Genomic DNA, 25,183 nt, shown 5'->3' on the forward strand with positions numbered 1-25,183 from the left:
AGATCCTCAGATCCGCCCCAAGCATATTCCTCACTGGGCCTGTCAAAAACTGTCTCTGACCCTGAGAGCCTTGGTCTGGTTGGCACCGGAGTCAACGCTGGACACTGCCTGTCTGGCACTGTATCACAATCAAGAATAACAATGGAGTCTGCACCGCCGAGGGGCATCAACAGCGATGGGACCTGTGCCATTGGGCCAGGCTCCGGTGAAGGTCATGGATTCATGACTGGAACCGGTTCTGATCCGGGAAGGAATCCAAAAGGCCTGACTTGGGCTGAGTGTGAACCCGCCAGGGGGAATCCAGTCAAGACACCTTCCAAACCCATGGGCCTGAAGGCGCTGTAGAGGGGTTGACTTGCCCAAAGATAAGGTGCATTGCCTCCTAGAATTCTTTAAACTGGGTGGCGGTCACTCCGCCTTTGGGAAATTCTGGAAGGTGCAGAGTGGACCCAGGCTCTGCGGTGTTAGTTGCGGAGCAAGGCCTAGACTTGAGGCATTATTCCCACGCCTCATCCAATGACTTGGAACTGCGTAGTAAATTTGAAGAGTGCTTCGACTTCTTAGACTTTTTGTGTGACTGACCGAGGAAGATTTTCACACTGACAATGACTGAAAGAAACAACTCTGAGAGCGGGTCCACAACCTTTCATAGGACTGGGACCTGGAGCAATGTGCAGTCGTTCAGTAGTGAGTGACAAGGAGCTTCAATACACACTCCCAGACTGATTTAGGGTTCATTGCACAGCGGTAAGGATGGGTTTTGGAGTTGTAATCCAGCTCCAGGCACCATAAGCAAATCAAGTGGGGGTCTGTAACAGACACTTGCATGTGGCAGGCTTCACAGGTAAATAACTTAGGAGATATCCCTAAAATTGCTCAAATATTTTGACAAAAAGTTTTTTTAAAAAGTGAAAAAATGACTGATGTAGCTCTTCCCGATCTACACTGATGGTGCGGAAAGAAAAGAACTGATGTCAGTGCCCTGGGGTGGCGCCTATACAGGCATCACACATGTCACATCCGGCACAGCCAATGTGGAGCAAATTGGTGCCACCTACAGGCTTGCAGAGGTATTGCTCAAGATTTTCTGGATCCAGTCAATGTCTGGGAAATATTCTAAGGTAAGGAATCGGCGACTAGAATTCTCTATCATATATTCTTCTTTAGTGAATTTCTGTAATTGTAGTTGTATTTACATAGCGCTTACTACCCCTGATGAGACGTCAAAGCTCTTTTCGGTGAGTAGCAAATTACTCCAGAATCCAAAATGGATTAGTTGTGGATTAGTATAGGGATGTCTGAGTTCATTTGAGCAGTGGACATACACTGCTAGTTGGACTGAATACGATAATAGAGGGATAGAAGAATTTAGAGGTCTGGGGAAGCCAAGAAGGGATGATTCTAGAAAGGGTTATTTTGGAGATCATAGTAGTAGAATAAGGTTTGGGATGAGGCAGAGAGTGGAGGTAGATGATATATTGAGAGGTATGGGGTGAGACACGAGTAGTGCATTGAAGAGAGTCAACGTTTTTATCCTTCTACAGTGGAAGTAAAGTACTAAATATAGAGATACACAACTACATAGAAAGGTTATACATGTATAAGGAAGATAATATGTTGAGATTTAAAGTGGTATTGTATAAACTCAGGGCCATATGTAGGAAGCACTTTTGCGATCGCAAACACTGCGAATCGCAAAAATCCGGTTGTTTGCGATCGCAAAACAGACCGTTTCTATGTAGGAAAGGTTTCCGTTGCGCAAAAATGAGAATTGCTAATTTAGCGATTAGCATTTTTGCGCAACGCAGATTCTGCAAATTATTTCGCGTAATCGCAGCCTGTGTCACATCAACTGCGAAAATCGCTATTACCGATCTCGCACATAGTGAATGCGCAAAAATATATGTACAGAAAAATCGCAATTAGCGAAACCATGAAATTCGCAAATTTGCACTTCTCAGTTACCACCAACTCTGAGCAGGTGGAACCATGTGCAACCTATTTAAACAGGCCCACAATGCCACTGGGACTTCCCACCATGGCTGGCCTGTACGTGATAGCCAGGGGGCTGCGAATCAGGGATGCCACACAGAGAAGGAGACGCCAGGAAATGATCTACAGAGCACGCATCACCCTCTTCCAACTGACCGTGGAGGAGATCCATGTGAACTACAGGCTGCACCCAGACAGCATTCTTGATTTAATAGAGGAGCTTACACCCATACTTGAACACACCACACGCAGGGCACACTCCATTCCCACCCATGTTCAAGTCCTGTGCTCACTGCACCTCCTGGCATCAGGGAGTTGTCAGGGGGTCATTGTCACAGCAGGAGGTGTCTCGCAAAGTGCACTTTCGCGCTTCCTCCACGCTTTCCTTGATGCAATGGTACAGAGGCTGCATCACCACATACAATTTCCAAGCACACAACAGGCACTAGATCAGACCAAGCAGGAATTTTACCAAATTGCCCAATTCCCCCATGTCATTGGCTGCGTAGATGGGACCCATGTCGCAATCTCACCCCCATCACCGAATGAGTATGTTTTTCGGAACAGAAAGTCATATCATTCCCTGAACATCCAGGTAGTGTGCAATGCCCAACATATAATCACTGATATTGTGGCCAAATACCCAGGAAGCACACACAACTCATTCATGTCTCGCCATAGTGCATTACATCGCAGACTCACAAATGGCGAATTTGGAGAGGGCTACCTGCTAGGTAAATGCATGCCATACAGACACAGAACCAGTAGAGTGATGCAGTGTCAGGACAGTATTGAACATGAATCTGCTTATACCCTGCAGGTGACAGTGCGTATACTGTACGAGACTACATCCTCACACCGTACCTGAATCCAGCAACTGCAAGTGAGAGGAGGTACAACAGCGCACACAGAGCTACACGCTGTGCCATTGAGAGGACCTTTGGAATCCTAAAGAGACATTTCCAATGCCTCCATAAGAGTGGAGGTGCACTACAGTACAGCCCTGAGACATGTTGCAAAATTGTGGTTGCCTGTGCAATGCTACACAACATCTCTACCAAAAAAGGAACCCCAGTGGAGCTGACAGACTCAGAATCATCAGATGAGGAGGGACCAGCTCCACATCGCGGACCAGCAGGTGGGGCCGGTGCGGCTGCCGGGCGCATGAGACGAGATGAGATCACACAGAACTACTTCTAAGTGAGTAATGAGGACACGATGCCACTGAATGGTGTTTGACAGTGATGTTTATTTCCTTAGTTGCAGGAATACATCTATCTTATATCGTGACTTTATAGTTCGTGCTTGCACATGTTTGTGTCACAGTGCAATAAGTGCCATCAGCCACTGAGTCAGTATGGACTGTGTTGCGTCACACATGGCCATAAGTCCCTGGTGTCCCTTCACCTCCTACGTGCACGCCCTGTTGCCCCTCGCTGTGCCTGCGCAGTGCCCTCCCTAGAGTCATCATCCACTCTGCCCTGGCGTGCACTCCGGCGTCTGTCCAGTGGAATTGGGGGAGTGATGCAGCTCCTGCTGGACTGTTCGTCTGTGTCCATTGCACTAAGTGTGCCTATGCCACCTGTGGCAGCTGCGCGCATCTGGTCCACCGCATGTGTTACCTGCACCAGGACACTGCCAACGTCCTGGCAGCAGTGGGCCATCTCACGCTGCATGCTCACACATCTTCTGGCCAGCAGGGATATGGCGGTTGACTGGCGGTTGACTGCCCTAGTGTACAGATCCAGCCGTGTGTGGAGGCGATGTCTCTCCCTGCGCCGGGCTGCCCTGTCCCTCATAATCTCCCTGCACAGTCCCTCCAAAGCACCAGTCATGGCCATTACTCCTGCCCGCAACTCGGTCATGTTGTGGTTGTGTGCTGCCAGTTGCCGCTGTATTGACCGTATCCCATTCACTTGCAGGCGCTGTTGTTTAAGCATGCTGCCCTCAAGGCCCGAGAACACCGTGTCCTCTTCGGCAGGAGCAGTGCTGGTGGACGGACGTGCCCTGTGTCTCATCCCTCTCCCTACTCTGGAGTGTTCAGGGGACTGTGTTGGCTGCTGTCCTGCACGCTGCCTGTGCACTGGCTGTTGCTCTGCTGCTGTGTCTGGTGCCTGTGCCTCCAACAGTGGCAGTGGTGACACAATGTTGCGGCGCCTGCATGGTGCAGAGTCTGAAGTTCTGGCTTCGCCCTGCTCCTCCTGCCCTGCCTGGTCCTACATTTCAGCAGTTTTCTCACATTCAGGCACGATTTCCTGTGTTGGTGGTGGTGCTGTGAATTGAATGGCACACATTAGTTCTGTGTCCTGTCTCGCATTTGTAATGCATTATAGTTTACACAATAAAATTCACATGGGTACTATCTGTCTGTTTCCCTATTTGCTTGATGGAGTCCTCCCTATTCCACCTGGCTGTGTCTCACTGGCCCAGTTATCAGTTCATGTGACTACATCTCCCATAATGCATTTCTGGGTGTGCTGGTGGACATGTACTGGAGTTGCACTCAGGTTGCCTTTTGGGGTGTGTGAGAGGGTTGGGGATGTATCAGGGGGGTTTGGCATGCATCTTACCTTGTCTGTTGTCTGTGTGTTCGGAGCTGTCCAGGTCAGCCACTCCACTCACACTCTCAGGCTGCAGTGTGCCCTCATCCAGCTCCTCCAGGGGCATTGGTTCTGTTGCTGTGGATGGGCCACCACTGGTTTTTTTGGCCTCGGCCAGTCTTGTAGCCACCCTCTCCTTTGACCTTTTTCTGAGGTCTTCGACTGTGCGGTGTGTGACGCCAATGGAATTAACTTTTTCCTGGATGTCACTCCATATTTTGCGTTTTCTGGCCTCTGGCACACGTAGGGAACTTTTGCCAAACAGGAGATCATGGCTGCTGACAACTTCCTGGGTGAGGACCTCCAGCTCCCTTTCGCTGAATTTCTGTTTCCTTTTCCTTGGTGGTTCCTCCTGCTGCTTCTCTGGCCCCTGGGACTCCATTTGGCTTGCTTTCAGTAGCTGAGCACAACTGTTCTCCTCTCCACACAGGCTCTCACACAGCTACTGGCTCTAACACAGTTGCTGGCAATCAGGTGCAGCATGGGCAGTCACACTTCCTGGGTGTGATGTCATCATTCTGCACCTGAATTGCAGATTCCCAGATTTGCGATTCCTTAATTGCGTTCTCGCTAAATTATTCTGCGAATTTTTGGGAATCGCAAAATATTTGCGAAAAGATACCTACATCGGAATTTGCGATTCGGAAACTGCGATTCACGAAAAATCGCAAATTCTGTTCTACCTACATATGGCCCTCAGACTTTCAAGTGTTGCTGTCCTTGAAGCTAATTTATTTTTATAACTATTTATTTTTAAATTTTAATGTTTTCTTTTCTCAATATTTCAATAGTGAAGCAATTTACATATTGTGATAGAGAAATAAAACTGGGACCCATAAGCATCTACTCAAACAACTTTTATGAAAACTATGCAGTGACCCATAAACGTGCTAAGCACAGAATATATATATATATATATATTTATATTTAACCATAAGTAATATGTACATTTGTTAAGCAGACCTAAACAATATCTATATATATCAAATTATAAATGTTTTCAAACACAGTGATATGCTGTACATGAGTGTTTGAGTATGCTGGTTATGTAGGAAAGAGCCAACTCTTCAGTAGTCTTCCGAAGATAAGACAGTTATCCGTGGATCATATGTTTGTAGGTAATGAATTCGATAGTTTGGCTGCTTGAGCAGAGAAACATGTACCACTTATGGGTTTTTTCTTCTATTGTTGGGTTTTGAGGTGAAATACCAATTTTGAGCAGAGGTTGCTTTGTGTTGAATGCATTTCGTGATTTCATTCCTGATAAAAAGTGGTCCTCTTCCATGTATTGCTTTATGAGTGATACAAAGCAGCTTGAATGTGAATCTTCTGGCAACCAGTACCCAATGTAGGGCCCTCAAGGCAGGAGAGATGTGGGCTTGTGGCTTTACACATAGGATTAGTCTGGTAGCAGAGTTCTGAATCCATTGTAGTCTTTTCATAGTTGATAAAGATTAAACCGCAGTAGAGGCCAATGGCATTATCAAGTTTAGACAGTACAAGATAGACAGTAGCCTGGATCTTGTGTGGAAATCCCAGGTGGGGGAAGATGCATCGCAGACTTTTCATAGTAATGAAGCCTGATCCTGCTCATTTGGGCATTCGTTGATAACTTGGGGTCCATAATAGTTCCAAGGTCTCGTACTTCCTTAGACACTTTAGGAGGTAGTCCCAGATTGTCAGGCCAGGCGCAGAGTAGGTCATAATGTTTCTAATCGCCACATATGAGAGTTTCAGTTTTGGAAGCATTCAATTTGAGATGGCTCTATGTTATTCACTGATTAACGGCTCTGCGGCAAACAAAGATGTTTTTGTTTCCAATGTCTTTGGGGTTTGCAGTTTAAGGAATATTTGTGAATCGTCTGCATAGTTATAGCATATTAGGAGCAATTGATTGATCATTGCTGGTAATGACTTCATGTAGATGTAGAAAAGGATGGGTAAGATGATAGAGCTTTGAGGGATCGTGCTTTTGTCAAGTAAGGTTTGGATGAGAAAGGGGGAGTGAAGATGACATTTGTTCTGTTTTGAAGGTAGGATGTGATCTAGTCACGAGAGGTCCCCTCATGCCGGCTTCGTAGAGTCTTTGTGTTAGTGTGTCATGGTCAACTGTGTCGAAGGCAGCTGAGCGTTCCAAGAGATGTAGTGCAGCAACCCCGTTCCAGTGTACTGTGTTTTTAAGGTCATCTCAGAAGGGGGATGATGACATATTCTATGCCTCTTCCTGGCGGAATTCTGTTTGGTGGACTGAAAGTATGGAGTTATCTTTACTGAATTGTGACATCTCAGTGAATGCTGGTCATGCGGGTCAAGGTTAGTTTTCTTTAATAATGAGCATATGCATGCCTTTTTTAGGTCTTCTTGAAAGATTCATGTAGTTAAAGCATTATTGATGATTCTTCTTGCTTGTGTGGTATCAGAGGTAATAAAAGAATGTTCTTGAAGATTTGTGGTAGACAAGGGTCAGAAGGGCAGCCGGCTGACCTGTTCACTTTGACCAGATCCATAAATTCACTTTGTGATATTTGTTTGAAGGAATGCAGAGGCTGGGTTAGCCTACTCTCGGAGGGGTTTTTGAAAATGGGTTGGTGCTGGTGGTTTTTCTTTGTTTTAAATACGGAGTCCAATATGTCTGTTTGGGTTGTGTGATGATTTGTCAGTCTTGTCACGGATGGGATGAGTTCCTTCTGTGCATTTAGGTGTCCAAAATTTGTTGAGAATTGTGTTTTCATTCTTTATTTGCACATTTAGCATTTTGAATTCTGGCTGAAAAGTACCTTTTTGTTTGCTTTTTTGCTTGTCGACTAGTATATTCTGTTAGGTTTGCGTAGGTGAAGTTTGTCTTGATTGCTGCTTGTTTTGAGCCAGGTGCGTTGCAGCTTTTTTATTTGATGCTTTATCTTTTTTGTTCTGATTTCTCAGAGGTGCTGGTTTTATTTGTCTTGTTTAGATGTTCGTGGTAGTATTAGGATATCAAAAGCTTCCTGTAGCCATGCATAACCTTTTTTAGCAGAATGTATTGTATCTAGATCTATGTTGGATGTTAATTGTGCTTCTAAGTATTCAAAATTGAGTTTCTTCCATGGTCGATAGATGGATGCACGTAGGGTGGTCTTATGTGTGTTTATTTGTGTTGTTTTATAATGGAAAGCTAACAAATGGTGGTCTGACCATGTGACTGAAATAATCCTTTGAAAGGTAACTAGTTCTGGAATTGCAAATATGACATCTAGGAGGTGTCCCGCGATGTGTGTGGGTTTGTGTGCGATCTGATGTAGGCTCAGTGTGACTAGACCAGTGATGATAGTTTTGGGATGGGGCACATTGGGTTTGTCAAACCAATCGTTTAGGTCGGTCACCAAGAATGCATAGGTTGGAGTGTAATGTTATAAGGTTTGAAACTGTGTCCTGAAACATGTCTGGGAATGTTTAAATTCTAGGTGGTGATCTGTAAAGAAGGAGGGAGTCACAGGAGGAAGTTGGTGCAGGGTTTCATCTGTTGATGAGGGCCTCATAACCTTGTATGGAAATGTCATCAGCTTTGGTGAGATTTATTGTTTGCTTGAATATATCAGCTAGTTCACCTCCTCTTTTGCCTATGATAACTCCGGATTCTTATCTTACCATCTACTACCACTCATATGAACCCTCAGGTCGACTGAATCTTTGTATCTGCTGTGAAGTGTAAAGGGGAGAAACCAATTCATCTATACAAAACCAACAGCCAATCAATACCAACTCTGACGAATCACTGATTCCGAATTAAGTTTAGGGGTTTTATTACAAAGCCAAAAACAATTGACTATACAAGCACCTCATGACGAGGTTCAAGAAATACATGGGCACTAATACAAAGTTTAGTCTACGCAACAACCTAATTCGATGAAGCACAAAAAGGATAATAAATTCCAAAAAGATTAAGCTTGCAATGACTGCTTCAACATCTAAGTCAGTCTTCATTAGGCTGCAAAGAAACAATTAGTCTGTCCCTACACTAACACTAAAGTGGCATCCCTACTTAGCATTTCCCAGGCAAAGTCAAGAAAAGGTGTCAGCTCGTGAAGACTTCCTAAGAAGTGCATTTACGTTAAAAGTCAATAACCAAAGCTTCCAAACTAATTCTAAGTCTTTTTCTCTGGTCTTTACCTTCTGACCTACGTCCAGTCTCTCTCTGTCTCATCTCCTAACTCTTCCCTTGGGGCACTGTCCCTAATACAAAATGCACATCATGAAGGACACGCCTCCAGAACACCTCCTCTGGGTGGACACCTTCAGGTGGTAGTTTTCCACCGAAACCTGCATCTTGTCCAGCAACGGTCCATGTGTCCTTGGATCCCAGGCTCTTCCAGTGCAGAAAGTATTGGCCCAACCGTATCTGCATTCCTGTAGAATATTGTAACTATCCTCCTTCGTACCTAACTCCTAAAACAAAAGGTTAGTTGAGCTTACAAGGACAATGTCCTTGCACCTGCAGCAGAAGCCTGAGAAACCAAAATCTTTGCATGCACACCGTCCCAACTGAATTTCTAAATGAGAGCTCTCCCAGGGAAAATACATCTCGGCCTGCACAATTCAGCTAACATAAGAAATGCGAATAGGCCTTCTCATAGCAATATATGAACGTTCCATTAGGCCTTAACACATTAAAACTACACGCAGTAATAAACATTACCTTTATAAGCACTATTTTCCATTACACTGGATATATAAGTAATCATTCCTATGCGTGCAACTTAATATGGTGCACGTTGAAATCTAATGCATTACATTACACATGAACGAATTCGTTAGGCACTTGCAATAAACAATTACATTTAAAAGGCATTTTACTCCTTCAACTAACACAAAATATTTCCAACATTACATTTACGATTATGATGCACCCCTACAACTTTCAAAATCTCATGGAGCTCTATCACCTATACAATTTTGTATGATAGTTTGATAGCCTGGAGGAACTGCTGCATGCAACACTGGAGCCATGTCATCTCCCAACCATGATTCAGTTATGAAGAGTAAGTCAGGTTGTGTGTCTATGAGTAGGTTGTAGCTGTGGAGCTTGTTTTAGAAAGTGATTGAGCATTTATTAGTATGCAGTTTAGAGCATTATTTTGATTTCTAGAATAGTGAGCAGCATTTTTTTTAACTTGTAGGAGGTATGTCATTAGTGATGGTGTTAAGTGTATGAGGATAGTGATAGTCTTTATCGTATTCCTCGTCCAGCAGGCTTAGAAGGCATTTTGTTGGATCTGCATGTGCAGGTGGTTGAGAGTGAGTTGGTGAGCTGTGTTGTTTTTATAGGTTGAATGCTTTTTCATCCATCATTTAAAACATAGAAATGGAATTTGATACAGTCTGTCTTAAGGCTGCAAATTGTACATTTTCACACATACCTCATGGCCTTTTCAAAGTGAGACAAAGATACTATAAAAATGTTACTTTGAAAGAACTGCTCTGGGGTCTGCGCACATGAGTGGGACTATTCATTGCTTATGATTATTAATGGAAAGCCCCTGAGAGAGACCAACTTATTACTAGGGGTGGGCGGAATTTGCGTAATCGCGTTACGCAAATCTCCGCGAAACGGTAAAAAATCTCCGCGAACACGCAGAAATTCCGCGAACACGCGGAATTGCTTGTTCGTGATACTTTTTGCCTGTTCGCGATCGCTGTTTGCGTGCTCGGGGTGAAATATCTCGCGAACACGCATATTGAGAACGCGAACAAGCAAAAAATTTCGCGAAGTCGCGGAACGCAGCTTTTTGGGCAATTTCGCGTTCTCCGCGGAACGCGAAATTACCCAAATTCCGCAAATTCCGCGAACGGAACGGAATTTACCGCCCAGGCCTACTTATTACTCTACACATAGCTTATAAAAAGATGTTTTGGAATAATGTGAATTTAAAAAAAAGAAAAAAAATAGTGATCTGTTGCAGTGGCAGAAAAGCTGACACGAAAAATACCCATTGCTTACTATCACTAGTAAGCACGAAAAACACATGTACTTCATATTTTGTGATTGCACCTACACTTAAACAATCTGCTAACACGTACATACATTTTATAATGTTTCTGCTGCTCTTTTCTGCAAATCTAATAATTTAATCCCCAGAGATTGCAGTTTACTAAACACATGCAAATTATAGAGCACCTGTTTAGTCTTAGTATTCAGGCATGGATGTAAGGTCAGTGAGATATGATCCTGCTTGATAGGATGAATGACATCTCACACCTTCCCATCTCCTCACAGACAGCAGAGAAAAGGAAAGAGGAGCAGAGTTATTAGTTGGAAAATTGGTCAAGTAGTTTGTTATTTTCAACATTTTAAGGGATAGTTATATGAAACTGACACAACTAAATTGATGCTCTATTTGTATGTTGCGAATGGTCTACTGTGAGGAATTGTATTTTCTAGCACTTTAGCACTGCCCAATTAACAAATTAATGACTGAAGAGACTTTTGTAGTATGGACAAGTGAACTGAATTAACTACAGGTAAAATCTCCATTAAGGACTTGGAGTGAATCAAGGACTCGCTGGATTTCATTTACACAATGAATTCCAAAGACACCCGTCTATTGTAACAGGTATCACATGAGACGTCATGTGCTAGACATTACCATCTGGTTGATAAGAAATTGACTCCTGACAATCCGTTGTCGAATGCACCAGCTGTCTGGTGAGGGATAACCTCTGCTCGGAAAATGAGTGGCTACATAGTTCCTTAACCTCAATAAAGTCTCAAATGCCTTGACTCACTCTGAAGACTTGACTTCCAACGTACATTCATGGGTCTTGCTAGATGCACATTTCAGATGGCAAATCTGTAGGATTAACGTTGTCACCAGGAAACTCTGAGGCGTAAGACTAGCAGCCTGCTGAACACCTGACACTGCAGTTTTAAGAGGGGTCTGTTGATTTCGTCATATGGCAACCAGGTTAGTAATTTATAGGAATGATATATCTGTCCTGCTGCTAATGCTTGTTCTTATGAAATTCTATGTCAGGACCGGAGGCGAGGATTATGCTTTACTTTCTTCACTTTAATATTGCAGCTCTTCAAAGTCAAAACAATAAACTACTATTCCCATGCAACATAGGGAATAAACAAGTTTAATCATAGATTGTCCCAGGCTAGAGTATCCTCCTTTATGCACCAATCAGCAGTCCCCTTGGGGTTGATAGTCCTTTGTTTGTGACTGTCCCTCCACTTTCTTCGCTGCTGCAGCCGAGTTAAGTCACCATTTCTTGACCTATGTAAATTTTATCAGCTATGTTGCGCTTATTAGGGTAACTAATATGATTCTGTCTTGTTGCTGTTAAGATAAACAAAAAATTACCGGCCGTGTGCTCTATTGGGTGCGCGTAGTTCCGACAGGCTTTGTTTCCCTCACGGAGCGTTTCATTGGTACGCGCGCGCCGCGTCCGTTGGCGCGTTTCTTTAAAGCATGTATGTTCTTCTTCTTTTTAAAAGGTATTCCTTTCCGCAATTAATCTTTTGTTTCACCCCATAGCGTTCGCCGCTACTCGGCGTCCGCTACAGCCGCTGGAGGTTGTCTTCCCTAGCGGCGAAGTTGATGCACGCTCGCGGTTGCCTCCGCGCGCCACTAGAGGGCGCAGGGTAGCATCCTCTGACGCGGCGGGCGCGCTGAAGACTCCGAGCGTTTTGACAGCATCGGAGTCCAGCGCTGCCCCGCGGCGAAGCGAGCCTTGTCGTTCGTCTGCCTATTACGCACCTGACAAGGGCCTGTAAGCTATTTTGAGGCATATTTTATGTGTTTCTACGCCCCGTGAACGCCCGCGAAGCCGGGTCTGTACTGCCATTAGGCAGATTTGCAGGTGGTGTTTCCTGCGGTGGGGTCTGTGTTTGTAGGCCTTTTTTACACCCTGTTCCAACAGGGTCAGTGGCGCAGTTTTTCTGCAGGGACCTGTGCTAGGCAGACTGCCCTTTCTACATATTTTTGCACCAGGGCGTTTTGGGTCCTAGGCTTTAAGCCTCTATTAGTGTGAGCTTTGCCCGCCCATATCCCGGCTGCTGCCCAGCCATCCTTAATTGGTGATCAACCTTTGTCAGGCTTTTGCCATATTCCTCCCGTGCAATATGGACGCCTCCCACGACGACACTATGTACGATGAACAGTGGGAGGATGACCCGTTGGGGGCAATGCCCTGGGGTGATGATTTTTATGATGCGGTGGATGAGTCCATATATAAGGCAGTGGAGTTGGCCATGACCCTGTTAGAGGAGCGTCTTTCGAGGAAGATAGAACAAGCCTGTGAAAAATTGTCTAAGTCCGCACAGGCCTCGAGTTCAGGTTCAACTGCCGCTGCTTCTACTTCAGGTGCCCAGTCACCTCCTCCTAAGCGGGCTAGGGTTGCGGGGACGGGTTCTGACCCCTTTGCCCGCCTTAAGCAGGCGTTCCTTTCCAGTTGCAACCCCCCGTCCGACACTGTTTTGAGTCCTCCGCCGGCACCTTCTACTCCCCCAGCAGGAGGCCCGGATGATCAAGGTGATGGGGATGCTTCTCCGGAGCAGTCCCGCCCATGGCTCCCTGCCAAACCTCCGGTGTCAGAGACGAGTTTGTGTGCCGATATGTTGGATCCGGATGACGTTTTACATCCACGCTCCTCGGATTGGGCACCATCTGAGAAAGTCGCCCAGTATGTGGCCAATAGAATTCGCCGACCGTTGGAGCCAGCCACTCGTAACTGCCTTAGCGCAGAGTGTCCACGTCTCACCCTAAAGAGCAAAGTGGCGGCGACACCCGAAATTGACCCCAGAATGGCGACATTTCTCCAAAAATTTGTAAAGGACCCCAAATAGGGGATTGACCGTTCATGGCGTGCCTGCCAAGATAAGCTATTAGATATCTTAGGGCCAATTACAAAAATTTTAGATATGGCGGAGGAAGCCAAAGTTTCAGGCTCTTTAATTTCCCCAGAACACCTCTCTTCCTGGGCCCAGAGAGTGGTAGTTTTTCTAGGCAACGCCAACTGCGCTTTGTCCACTGAGCGACGCAGATCTCTCCTCATTAAGGTGGATCCCAAGCTGGGAGACCTGGCAGACACGGAAGCAGGTCCTGTGGCTCAAGGTGGCCTCTTTGGGGAACCTTTCATCAAAGAGCTAGGGAAGTTTGTTAATACTTTTACCTCCCTGGATAGAGCCCAATTTTCTATTAGGGGTTTTCAGAGGGGCCGGACGAGGAAGGGGCCGCTCGTCCGGCCGTCCAAATCAGACCAGAGGACAAGGCTCCAACCAAGGGCAGTATCAAGATCAAGCACGCTTCTGGAACTTCTACCCCACCAGGGGTAGACGAGGCAGGAACAGAGGCGGCAGAGGAGGCGGCGGCTCCAATACTTCCGGTGAGTGTTCTCCCTTCTTCCCATCTAAAAGTGGGGGGCGGTCTGGCGCATTTTTTCCCAATGTGGACTTCCATCACGGGGGATGCTTGGGTGCTTCAGACTGTCAGGGGTTTCCATATAGAATTCCTCAGCTCTCCGGTGCAGGCAGTGCCCACCAGACCACTTTATTTTTCAGAGGTAGACGCAAAGCTAATCGACCAGGAAGTCGAGGCCCTTTTGGCCAAGGGTGCTATAGAACGCACAGTGTTGCACCCAAGAGGATTTGTCAGCAACCTCTTTCTGGTAGACAAGGTAGATGGAGGGCAACGCCCCGTTATCAATTTACAGGAGTTCAACGAGTGGTTAGTCTACCGCCACTTCAAGATGGAGGGGATCCATCTCTTGCGGGACATCTTGCGCCCAAGGGACTGGTTGGTGCGCCTAGATCTCAAAGATGCTTACTTGGCGGTGCCAGTCTTTCCCCCCATCGCAGGTTCCTTCAGTTTCAGTGGCGGGGCAACACCTACGAGTTCACCACGCTTCCTTTCGGTCTCTCCTCCGTCCCCTGGTGTTTCACCAAGGTCTTGAGACCAGCAGTGGAACGTCTGCGGGTGTCAGGACTCAGACTCATTGTCTATTTAGACGATTTCCTGCTGATGGCGCAGGATCCGAGCACCCTGTCCCGACAACTGCAAACAGCTGTAGATCTCCTGCAGAACCTGGGGTTTGTAATAAACGAACACAAATCTACTCTGGTGCCTTCGCAAACAGTGGTTTTTCTAGGCTTCGTGATAGACTCTGGCTTCCACCCTCAGCCTTCCTGCACGCAAACTGGCGAAGATCCGCCACGAGCTTCGGAGAGCCTTAACTCTGGCTCGAATCTCGTTCAGACAGCTGGACCGGATCGTGGGTCTCCTGTCGGCATCCATTCAGGCCATCTTCCCGGGACCTCTGCATTACAGAGCTTTACAGCGCCTAAAAGCAGATCATCTCCGCAGAGGTCGCCCATATTCGTTCAAAGTGTCCTTGACGGCGGAAACCAGGGACGAACTACAATGGTGGTTGACACACATGGAAGCCTGGAATGGGCGGGCCATTTTCGGTTCAGCACCCGACGTTGTTATAGAGTCAGACGCGTGCAAGTCAGGCTGGGGCGCGCGTTTTGGCGACTTTACCACCGGAGGAGTTTGGTCTCCGTTGGAACAGCGGTTGCACATCTACTGCCTGGAACTTTTGGCGGGTTCGTTTGCCATCAAGTGTTGGACCAGAGACTCAGTTCGTTCGTGTGTCCTCCTCAAGATGGACAACATTTCCGCGGTCCGTTATATCAACCACCTTGGGGGCACTCGCTCAAGAGCACTTTCGGATTTTGCGGCGAGTCTCTGGCAGTATTGCCTGGACCGTCAGATCTCAGTCACAGCAGAATATTTGCCAGGGCAGGACAACCAGGTGGCGGATTTTCACTCACGCCAAGTTCACGATCTCAGTCTGTGGAAACTACGGGCCATATATAGGTAGAACCGAATTTGCGATTCTCAAATTGCGTTTTTTAGCGAATCGCAATTTCGTAATCGCAAATTCCGATGTAGGTATAATTTTGCTACTATTTAGCGATTCCCAAAAAAATCGCAGAATATTATTGCGATTACCCAAATAGCGATTCCTTAATTGCAAAATCGCAAATAAGGAATCGCAAAAACGGGAATCTGCAATTCAGGTGCAGAATGATGACATCACACCCAGGAAGTGTGACTGCCTATGCTGCACCTGATTGCCTGCAGCTGTGATTGAGCCAGAAGCTGTGTCAGAGCCTGTGTGGAGAGGAGAACGGTTTTGCACAGCTTTTGGAAACAAGCCAAATGGAGTCCCAGGGGCCTGAGAAGCAGCATGATGAACCAGCAAGGAAGAGGAAACATAAATTCAGTGACAGGGAGCTGGAGGTCCTCACACAGGAGGTTGTCACCAGCCATGATCTCCTTTTTCGGAAAAGTTCCCTACGAGTTCCAGAGGCCAGAAAGCGCAAGATATGGAGTGACATCCAAGAGAATGTCAATGCCATTGGTGTCACACACCGCAGTGTCGTGGACCTACGAAAAAGGTGGTATGACATGCGGCAGAGGTCAAAGGAGAGGGTGGCCACAAGACTTGCATAGGCCAAAAAAAACGGTGGGGGGCCTTCCACTGCAACAGAACCAATGCCCCTGGAGGAGCTGGTGGAGGGCACACTGTAGCCTGAGAGTGTGAGTGGAGTGGCTGACCTGGACAGCTCAGAACACACAGACACCAGACAAGGTAAGATGCATGCCAAAACACCCTGATACATCCCCAACCCACCCCCAACCCCCAAAAGGCAACCTGACTGCAACTCCAGTACATGTCACACAGCACAGCCAGAAATGCATTATGGGAGACGTAGTCACATGCACTGATAACTGTGCCAGTGAGACACAGCCAGGTGGAATAGGGAGGACTCCATCATGCAGATAGTGACAAAGATAGATAGTACCCATGTGAATTTATTGTGTAAAACTAATGCTTTACAAATTCCACACAGGACACAGAACTAATGTGTGCCATTCAATCCACAGCACCACCACCAACACAGGATAGTGAGGCTGAATGCGAGGCAACAGCTGAGATGGAGGACGAGGCACGCCAGGAGGAGCAGGGCGAAGCCAGAACTGCAGGCACAGCACCATGCAGGCACCGCAATGTTGTACCACCACTACCACTGTTGGAGGCACAGGCACCAGACACAGCAGAGGAGCAACAGCCAGTGCACAGGCAGCGTGCAGAACAGCACCAACCACAGTCCCCTGAACACTCCAGAGTAGGGAGAGGGATGAGAAGCAGGGCACGCCCGTCCACCAGCACTGCTCCTGGTGAAGAGGACACGGTGTTCTCTGGCCTTGAGGGCAGCATGCTCAAGCAACAGCGCCTGCAAGTAAAGGGGATACGGTCAATCCAACGGCAACTGGCTGCACATAACCACAACATGACCGAGTTGCGCGCAGTGTGGTACTGAAAATTCTGGACCCATGTTATAAACATCGTCGTATCATGACGATTTTGGTATCAGCAGACCGAGAATGATTAGAATACTATGCACAAGTATTTTCGTCGTATTCGGGTGACGAAATCACCCTTTTAATCAGACTTTCCGTCCTGAAACCTCGGGTTCCATTTGAAGGGCAGCCATTTTGTGGTTGCCCTCACATAGGCCAATGACTAAGGCCTAAAACGAGTCTGAAGGACACATGCACCTTTGCTGACTCCTCTGTGACCTGGGCAAGCTGACTCCACTGCCTGAAGCCAAACCTTTTCGGCCAGTTCCTTTCCCAGTGGCCGAATGAGATTAGTATCAAGGCACAACATATCATAAAACCTTTCATCACACACAAACCATGCCTAATCTTACACACCCCTGTCTCTGTTTCTTTCTTTATGACTTGCTTTACGAGGAGGAGGTGCCCAAAATTATTGGGGGTCCGTCGATATCTGATGAAAGTACTGAGCCTTGCCGGGTAATTGATTGAGGGCTGAACAAACTGAAATATGGGCTTGTCATCATGACTCTGCTTTTTCTTTGTAGTGAAAATATGTGAATAGTCAACTGTAAAATAAGGAATGTTTGCCTAAAGCATAATATTTTGTATAAAAGAGAAGGCTGGCTTTGTAAGTTTGAGCAGTCTCCTGAGAATATACACCGTGTTGTACTTCTAGGATACCTGTTACTGGTTGCAGCCAATAAATACGATCTTTGACTTCACCAAGAAGACTCTGTGTTTCTGTAGTCTGAAACAGGAAGAACTCAATGTCTTAGGGTGTGTTCCCTGGCACCGCTGGGTTCTGAAAAACCCAGTACTTCAGTTGGCGCCCAACGTGGGGCGATTTCAGCGGTACCGGTCCAAGCCAGAGGTTCGTGAGGAGCTTTGTGTGAAAATTCTGGAGGAAGGCCGCCACTTCATCGACCCCTGCATGTCGACGAGGTCCGAAAGTCTTTGCTGCGAGGTTCCCCGCTTCCCGACGGCTACGAAGGACTGCTGCCCTGACTATCGCCCTGTTTTGTACCCTTGATGATTGGTAGAGCGAAACGATAGACGAGTCTTCTGGTGACGTCATCGATACCTCAGTTAAGTATAAGTGGATCGTCTCCCAGTCCTTAGTTTGGTTCTTAGTTTGGTATCCCCTTGGGATCTTTGATTTGGAACTTGCAAGTACCAAAGCCGAGGGACTCGTGTATTCACGAGACTATCGTATTCGATAATCCTTTGAAGTTTGAAGCTAGACTAGAGAGCGAAGATGCCTGGTCTTAGCAGACTTGGAGATTTGTTTTGTCTTGGTTGTAATAGTGATTCCCCATTGGAGGACTCGTGTCCGGTTCCTCCGATTGGAACTCCAACCTATGAACTATATGTGAAACATGGCGTAGGCCCCATCACATATAATGAAGTATGGATCCGATACACCAGGAAAGATGGTGCTTTAAAATGGCCCCAATATGGTAGTTTTGACACGGAGATTCTGGATAATCTGGAGGTTAAACTTTTTGAGAAGAAAGCCCGGCCGGCGATGTTTGACTCTTTCCGCCTATGGCGTAAGGAAGCCAAACAGAAGGAAATTAAATTAGCAAAGAGAAATAAGAGAGAAAAGGGTATCTCGATTATGCAAGCTGTTATGCAGTTTAAAGATAATGAAGAAGAACAGATGAGTGAGCAGTTGCACAGGCAACGTAAAATGGTGATCGATAAATGTTATCCAGTTTTGCCGCTTCTTCAGCAAGATGCAGCAAAAGAAATTGAGAAAGATCCTTTAATGTCACACTTGTTGAGTTCGCCACCCCCTTATGCGCAGAGTGCTACAGCACCACCGCAACCTTTAGTTGTGCAACCCCCAAATATTGTGCCTCAGGTTCTTCCACAGCCGCCAGCTCCTATTCAGTTGGCTCCTACTCCTATGGCGCAGCCCCCTCAAGGGCCGCCGACTTCGCTACCTGCTCCATCTGTACTTCCTACGACTTTGTCTACTACATCCACTGCCTCTTCTGGTGTTCTTCCTGATACTGCATCTGCGTCTGCCTTGCCTCCCTCTGTTTTTCCTCCTGTTCTCTTGTCAACTTCTCCTTCTATCCGACAGAGAATGACTGATACTGTTGCTAGCATTATATTTCCTCTTTTCGGGTCATCTGGTATGACCCCTGATTGGGAACGTAAGCAGTCGCGTAGTCAACTGCCTGATTCTCGAGAGAGAGAGAAGTGTTTGACCATATGGCGCGTAATTGGGTTACTTTCCCTTTTAAATATGATGTAGAGTCTGTTATGGATGTCTTCCGTCAATGGGAAGCACCAAAACAAAGATACGTTTTTGAGAAAATGTGTGCTTTCCTTTGTGAGGAATTGGAGGATAATGAGTTAGAAACAAATCCGCCTGAGTTGTGCCATGTACGGTTTGAGTTTTCAAAGGGCACAATTGTGGGTTCCGATGTTGAGAAAGCAGTTGCGACGTTGTTGTCCTTTAGGAATAAGGATCTTTCCCAGTCACTGTTTGAACATGACTCCTCAGTTAGGAAAAAAGTGCGACAGTACCCAATGAGAGAAATCCCTCCGGTATGGAAGGACGCCGTTGTGGCTTATGCCGTTAATAACATTGTTGCTGCTCCAGCTCATTTTCAGCGTGTTTGGGTACATGTTCCTTGGAAGCGAGCTGAAGTTTTAGCCCTTAAGCAGACTTTGCCTGACCCCTGTAAAAACGCTGCAGGGTATTATAAGGAATTATCACAGACTGCAGACTCATGCATTATGAATTTAGCTGACATAGACATGTTATTTGGGAATGTTGTTCCACAGCCTTTGTGGGGATTGATTCGCCATACAGATCATGCGCAAGAGTTAAGTGACTCATGGGCTAATATTAGTACTGCAAATGATAGACAAGTTGGTGGTGCCAAGCCTGAGCCTTTGGTAGCAGAACTTCCTGCTAGGATCATTACTTACATGAAGACTTTAATGCCTGCGATGCGTGTGAATTGGGATAAATTGTCTGCGTGTAAGCAGAAGAAAGATGAAACAGTGTCTGATTTCTTCACTAGGTTTGAAGAAACGTTTATCGACCACAGTGGTCAAGATATGAGTACAGAAGGTGGTCAACGGTTGTTCGTTGACAAGTTTGTGCACAATTTGCTTCCAGAGCTGTGTAAGAAATTGAAAGATTCAGAGAGTTCTTGGGCCGTTTCCTCTTCAGCACAAATATTGGCTACTGCACAGTACTACGAAAATAGGGATAAAGATGAGAAGGATAGAGCAGAAAAGAAAACTAAAGAATTGAAGACGAAGGTTCTTTTACAACAGGCGTATCCGCCACGTGGTGGTCAGAGTAACTATCAGCAACCTCAACAGTTTCAAAGAAACTCGCAAAGGTTCGAGTTTTCTCAACCACGTGTTCCTGTAGGTCCCAATCAGTGTTCATATTGTAAAGAAGAGGGTAATTTCAAGTATAGTTGTCCTATTTTGTTACAGCGGATGAATGGTGCTTCTAGCGCAAGAGGTCGAGGTGTTCAACAAGCTCCTAGAAGGACGTGGAAGTTTACCCCAGAACGCGCGTTCCCTTCCGCCTCAGAATTCAATGAATAGTTTTGACCAGCAAAATAACGCGTCTGGTAGGACGGCTCAGTACTATGCTGACGACTACTATGCAGAAGATGAGAATATCGAAGGTAACGATTGCTAGGACAGCCAGAGACAAAGAGAGGGAGTTGTTTCAGTTCCAGTAGATCAGAGTGGACCATATGTTAAGGTGATTACATCAGGTGTGTCAGAGCCTTTTCTGTTGGATACTGGTGCTACAAAGAGTTCTATTATGCACTCAAAGCTCCCTGGCGCACCTTTGTCTGGCGAGATGAATGTTTCAGTAGGTTTTTCTGGCGCCCCGGTTAGGAATCCGATTTCTAGTCCTATGTCCCTTTCTGTTGGACCTTGTGAATTGGAAGCACCCCTTATTCTAACGACAGGTTGTGGTGAAAACTTGTTAGAATTGGATTTGTTGAAAAGATTGTATGCAACATTATATTGTTCTCCTTCGGGAGTACAACTTACACTGGGTAGGAAAGTGATCTCTCCAATGTATTTGGCGAAGGATAAACTTCCGACAGAATTGTCGTTCCTTCCTGATATTCTTTGGGCTACTGGTCCTAATGATGTGGGTCTTTTGGCAATACCGCCATATGTAGTGACATTGAAAGCCAATGTTAAATTGCCACGCATTCCCCAATACAAGATCTCTAGTGAAGGTGAAAAGGCGTTACTAGCAATCATCTATGATTTGATTGAAAAAGATGTAATTGAAGAGACAAGAGGCAACGTTTGTAATAGTCCTGTTCTGCCTGTTTTGAAACGTACTGACCCTTCTCAGCCACCTGTTTACAGGTTCGTGATTGATCTTAGAGAGGTCAATAAAATAGTTGTGCCACAGTTTCCAGTTGTTCCTGATATCACTACCCTATTGACTATGATTCCAGCTTCCGCCACCTGGTTCTCGGTGATTGACTTGAAGAATGCTTTCTTCAGCATCCCGATTGCCGAGGAGAGCAGGGATATTTTTGGCTTCAGTTTAGGAGGCAGAAGCTTCCGTTTCAAACGCGCTCCTCAAGGCTACTGTGAAAGTCCATCAATATATAGTCAGGCCTTAAAAACACAGCTTGATACAATTGTTTTACCTGATGGCGCTACCCTTATTCAGTACGTCGATGATTTGCTAATCGCTGCAGATACTGAGGAGATTTGTAAAGAAGCAACCTTGTTGTTGTTGCGCCATTTGTCTGATTTACATCACAAAGTGTCTCTTTCAAAACTGCAATATTGTCGACAAGAAGTGACCTACTTAGGTCATCTCTTATCGAAGGAGGGAAGGAAACTGACCTCAGAAAGAATTCAGGCAATTGCAAAATTGAGTGTGCCAAGGACACAGAGAGAAGTACGTGCTTTCTTGGGCATTACATCATACTGCAGACAATGGATACCGAATTTTTCTTTGCTGGCCAAACCTTTGGTAGCTTTGACCTGTAAAGATACACCGAATCCCGTTCCATGGTCTGAAGATTGTCAGAAAAGTTTTTTCCGAATTGCGTAATGCATTGTGTTCGGCTCCTGTGTTGGGTACCCCCGACTACAGTAAGCCCTTTACACTGTATGTCCATGAGAAAGAGGGTTGTGCATTGTCAGTGCTGACACAGTCTTTTGGAGACAAGCAGCGTCCATGCGCGTATTTTTCGTCGACTTTGGATCCGGTAGCTAAAGCATTGCCGAGTTGCTTGAGAGCCACAGCGGCAGCAGCTGTTTCTATTCGACAGTCTGCTGGGTTAGTGATGAATAATATGTTGATTGTGATGGTTCCACATGCAGTGGACACGTTGTTGAACAGGACCAAGACACAGCACTTAACTAGTGCTTGATTGTCAGGTTACGAGTTGACACTGTTAGCGAGTCATGTGCACATAAAGAGGTGCAATACATTGAATCCAGCCACGTTATTGCCAATTTCAGTAGAGATAGATGATGTTGAACAGCATGATTGTTTTCTCAGGACAGAAGAAGAAACGAAAGGGAGAGTAGATCTTAAAGATACTCCTCTTGTAAAGTGTGATGGTACCTTATGGGTGGATGGTTCATGCTTCAAGCTTCCGAATGGTGATACGACTGCAGCATATGCTGTCACGACTTTGCATACGATTGTTGAAGCTGCACGTATACCACATAATTCAGTTCAAGCAGCAGAGTTGATTGCACTTACGAGAGCGTGTGTATTATCGAAAGGAATGAAAGTGACCATATATACCGACAGCCAGTATGCGTTTGGTGTAGCTCATAGTTTTGGACGATTGTGGAAAGAACGTGGGTTCCTGACTTCGCATGGAGCTAAGATTCAGCATGGTCAGTTGGTGAATGAGCTTCTTGAGTCACTGACCTTGCCGTTACAAGTTGCGATTGTGAAATGCAGTGCACACAAGAAGGTTACTGATGATGTTGGTCGTGGCAATGCATTTGCTGACGAAATCGCAAAAGAAACAGCAAAAGATGTGATGAATCGAATGTATGTTGCAGGCCCTGCAAGATGGGTTGGTGACGTTGGAATGTGTGAAGATACGATAGAGAGTGTGAAGTCACTTCAAGCTGAAGCTTCAGAGAAAGAGTTGAGTGTGTGGAGAGAAAGTACGGGTAAATTGGATGAAAATGGTTGTTGGGTTGACTTGTCAGAACATCAGCGATGGTTGTTACCCGATGCGTATGTGCTTGCAGTGGTGACAATGGCTCATGGAATGGCCCATATCAGTGTGAAAGGGATTTGTAAGTTGTTGGCTCCAGTATGGCAAAATGCTGGAATTCCTAAATGTGCAGAGAATGTGGTCAAGAATTGCATGGTGTGTCTGAAATACAATCCTGGTAGGGGAACCCCAACTCCAGCTGGTCATTTTGCGCCTCCAACGTATCCGTTTGAGGTTTTGCAGCTAGATTTCATCCACATGAAAAGGTGCAACAATTTGAAATACGTACTCGTAGTTGTTTGTGCCTTTTCAAGATGGGTAGAAGCATATCCCTTAAAAGACAACACTGCCTTATCCACAGCTAAAGCCCTTGCCAAAGAATTTTTCCCTAGGTTTGGAATGCCGAGAATGGTCTGAAGAAAGTATGTGAAGGGCTAGGTATCCAGCAAAAATTTCACGCTGCAAATCACCCCCAATCAGCTGGACTAGTAGAGTGCTATAATGGCACGTTAAAATTGAAGTTGGCAAAGATACAAGCGAGCTCTTAAATGGCCTGACGCTCTGCCCTTAGCACTCCTATCAACAAGAATGACTGTGCATTCGCGAGTGGGACTTAGTCCCTATGAAATTGTGTTCGGCCGACCGGCCAACATATGGGGAGTGCCAAGGCCGACAAAATTCAGTGAGATCGAACACCCTGTACTGCTTGATTATTTGTATGAATTGACGGCTAAACTGCGTGTATTACACCAACAGGTTCACGATACTCTGCCTCAGGTCTCTGAAGCTCCAGGACATCTTATCGATCCTGGATCATGGGTGCTGGTCAAAAACTTCCAGCGGACGAAAAATGACCAGCCCCGTTGGACCGGCCCCCACCTCGTCCTTCTCTCACCAAGATCAGCTGTTCGAGTGGAAGGGAAAAAGAACTGGATCCACGGCGTACACTGCAAGAGGGTCCCTTTGCCTCTACCGTATGACCGATGGGTCCAGGAGGGGATCGCTGACTCTGAGACTGAGACCGTTCCTCGTTTTCTGCCTTTTAGTGACGCACGTGTAAAAGGAACACTTTCTGAACAAGAAAGTGACAATATTTTGCAAGAAGCTGTGCCACCGTCAATTTGATTGAACACTACAGAGCCTGAACTCTTGTTCCAGAACCAGACAGTACCTGGAAAAAGCCGTTACAATTTGAGGCCGAGAACTATGGACAAATAAAAAAATTCCTTTTCTTTGCTATTTTTTAAAGTGCAGCTCTCTCATCTGTGAACTTTCTTATTTTTGTTTTTCGAACCGCCATCCGGGTTCAGCTGTAGGGTCATGGTTGCCTAAGTCTTTGGAGTGCAGCTGAAGACGTTAGGTCGACAGTTCTGGTCGGTCTAAGGGAGTTGCCCTGGACTGACAGAAGCATTCCTCAGCATAGAACACCCTACCACCACGAGCAGCAATTAGAGAGGATGGAGTTTTTCGAGAATGAGAGACCTGCCAAACAGATGAACTTTAAAGCCAGAATGTGTATAATGATGACAAAGAAACGATTTTTGATATTATGTATTTTCATGTTGCTTAGTGTAATGACGTTTTTAATAGGATATGTTTTATTCTCTTTTCAAGTGACATTTGCACCCACTACACAGCCCATACCTCCTTCTACTGTTTCCTCGCATTCCTTTCACCCTCTGCCTGAACACGAGTCTGCTAGAAGATTAGAATTTGTCAATAATTCCTTCATTCAGCTTCTACACCAACACCAATTAGTAGTTAACACAACTAACTGTTGGGTGTGTGGTCTTATGCCTCATACTACTGATAAAGGTATCCCTTATCTGGTCCTGCCTTTCAGCCATAATGGTTCTGTGTGGGCATATAGAACGGTGTTCATATACGCTCATGAAGCCAACCCCCTACGTTCTGTGAAAGATAATCCTAAGAATAGTGCTCTAGTTAAGGGTATAGTAGATATGATTAGGGAAGATATTTCCTATGAGGCTAT

The 25,183-nt window shown here is 45.9% G+C and overlaps 1 protein-coding gene and 1 long non-coding RNA gene across 2 annotated transcripts in view; one reads left to right on the forward strand and one right to left on the reverse strand.

Moving 5' to 3' along the window:
• LOC146796686 (uncharacterized) overlaps positions 1-4,251 on the forward strand; it is a 221,305-nt gene extending 217,054 nt beyond the window's left edge. Inside the window, exons 4-5 of the long non-coding RNA XR_014969655.1 lie at positions 2,813-3,192; positions 3,915-4,251. This is a non-coding gene — a long non-coding RNA (uncharacterized LOC146796686). The remainder of the gene's footprint in view (positions 1-2,812; positions 3,193-3,914) is intronic.
• MEIOB (meiosis specific with OB-fold) overlaps positions 1-25,183 on the reverse strand; it is an 877,351-nt gene that overhangs the window by 324,119 nt on the left and 528,049 nt on the right. The gene's annotated exons all lie outside the window — the stretch shown is intronic.

This window comes from Triturus cristatus, chromosome 10 (assembly GCF_964204655.1).
Source record: "Triturus cristatus chromosome 10, aTriCri1.1, whole genome shotgun sequence".
NCBI classification, from domain to species: Eukaryota; Metazoa; Chordata; class Amphibia; order Caudata; family Salamandridae; genus Triturus; species Triturus cristatus.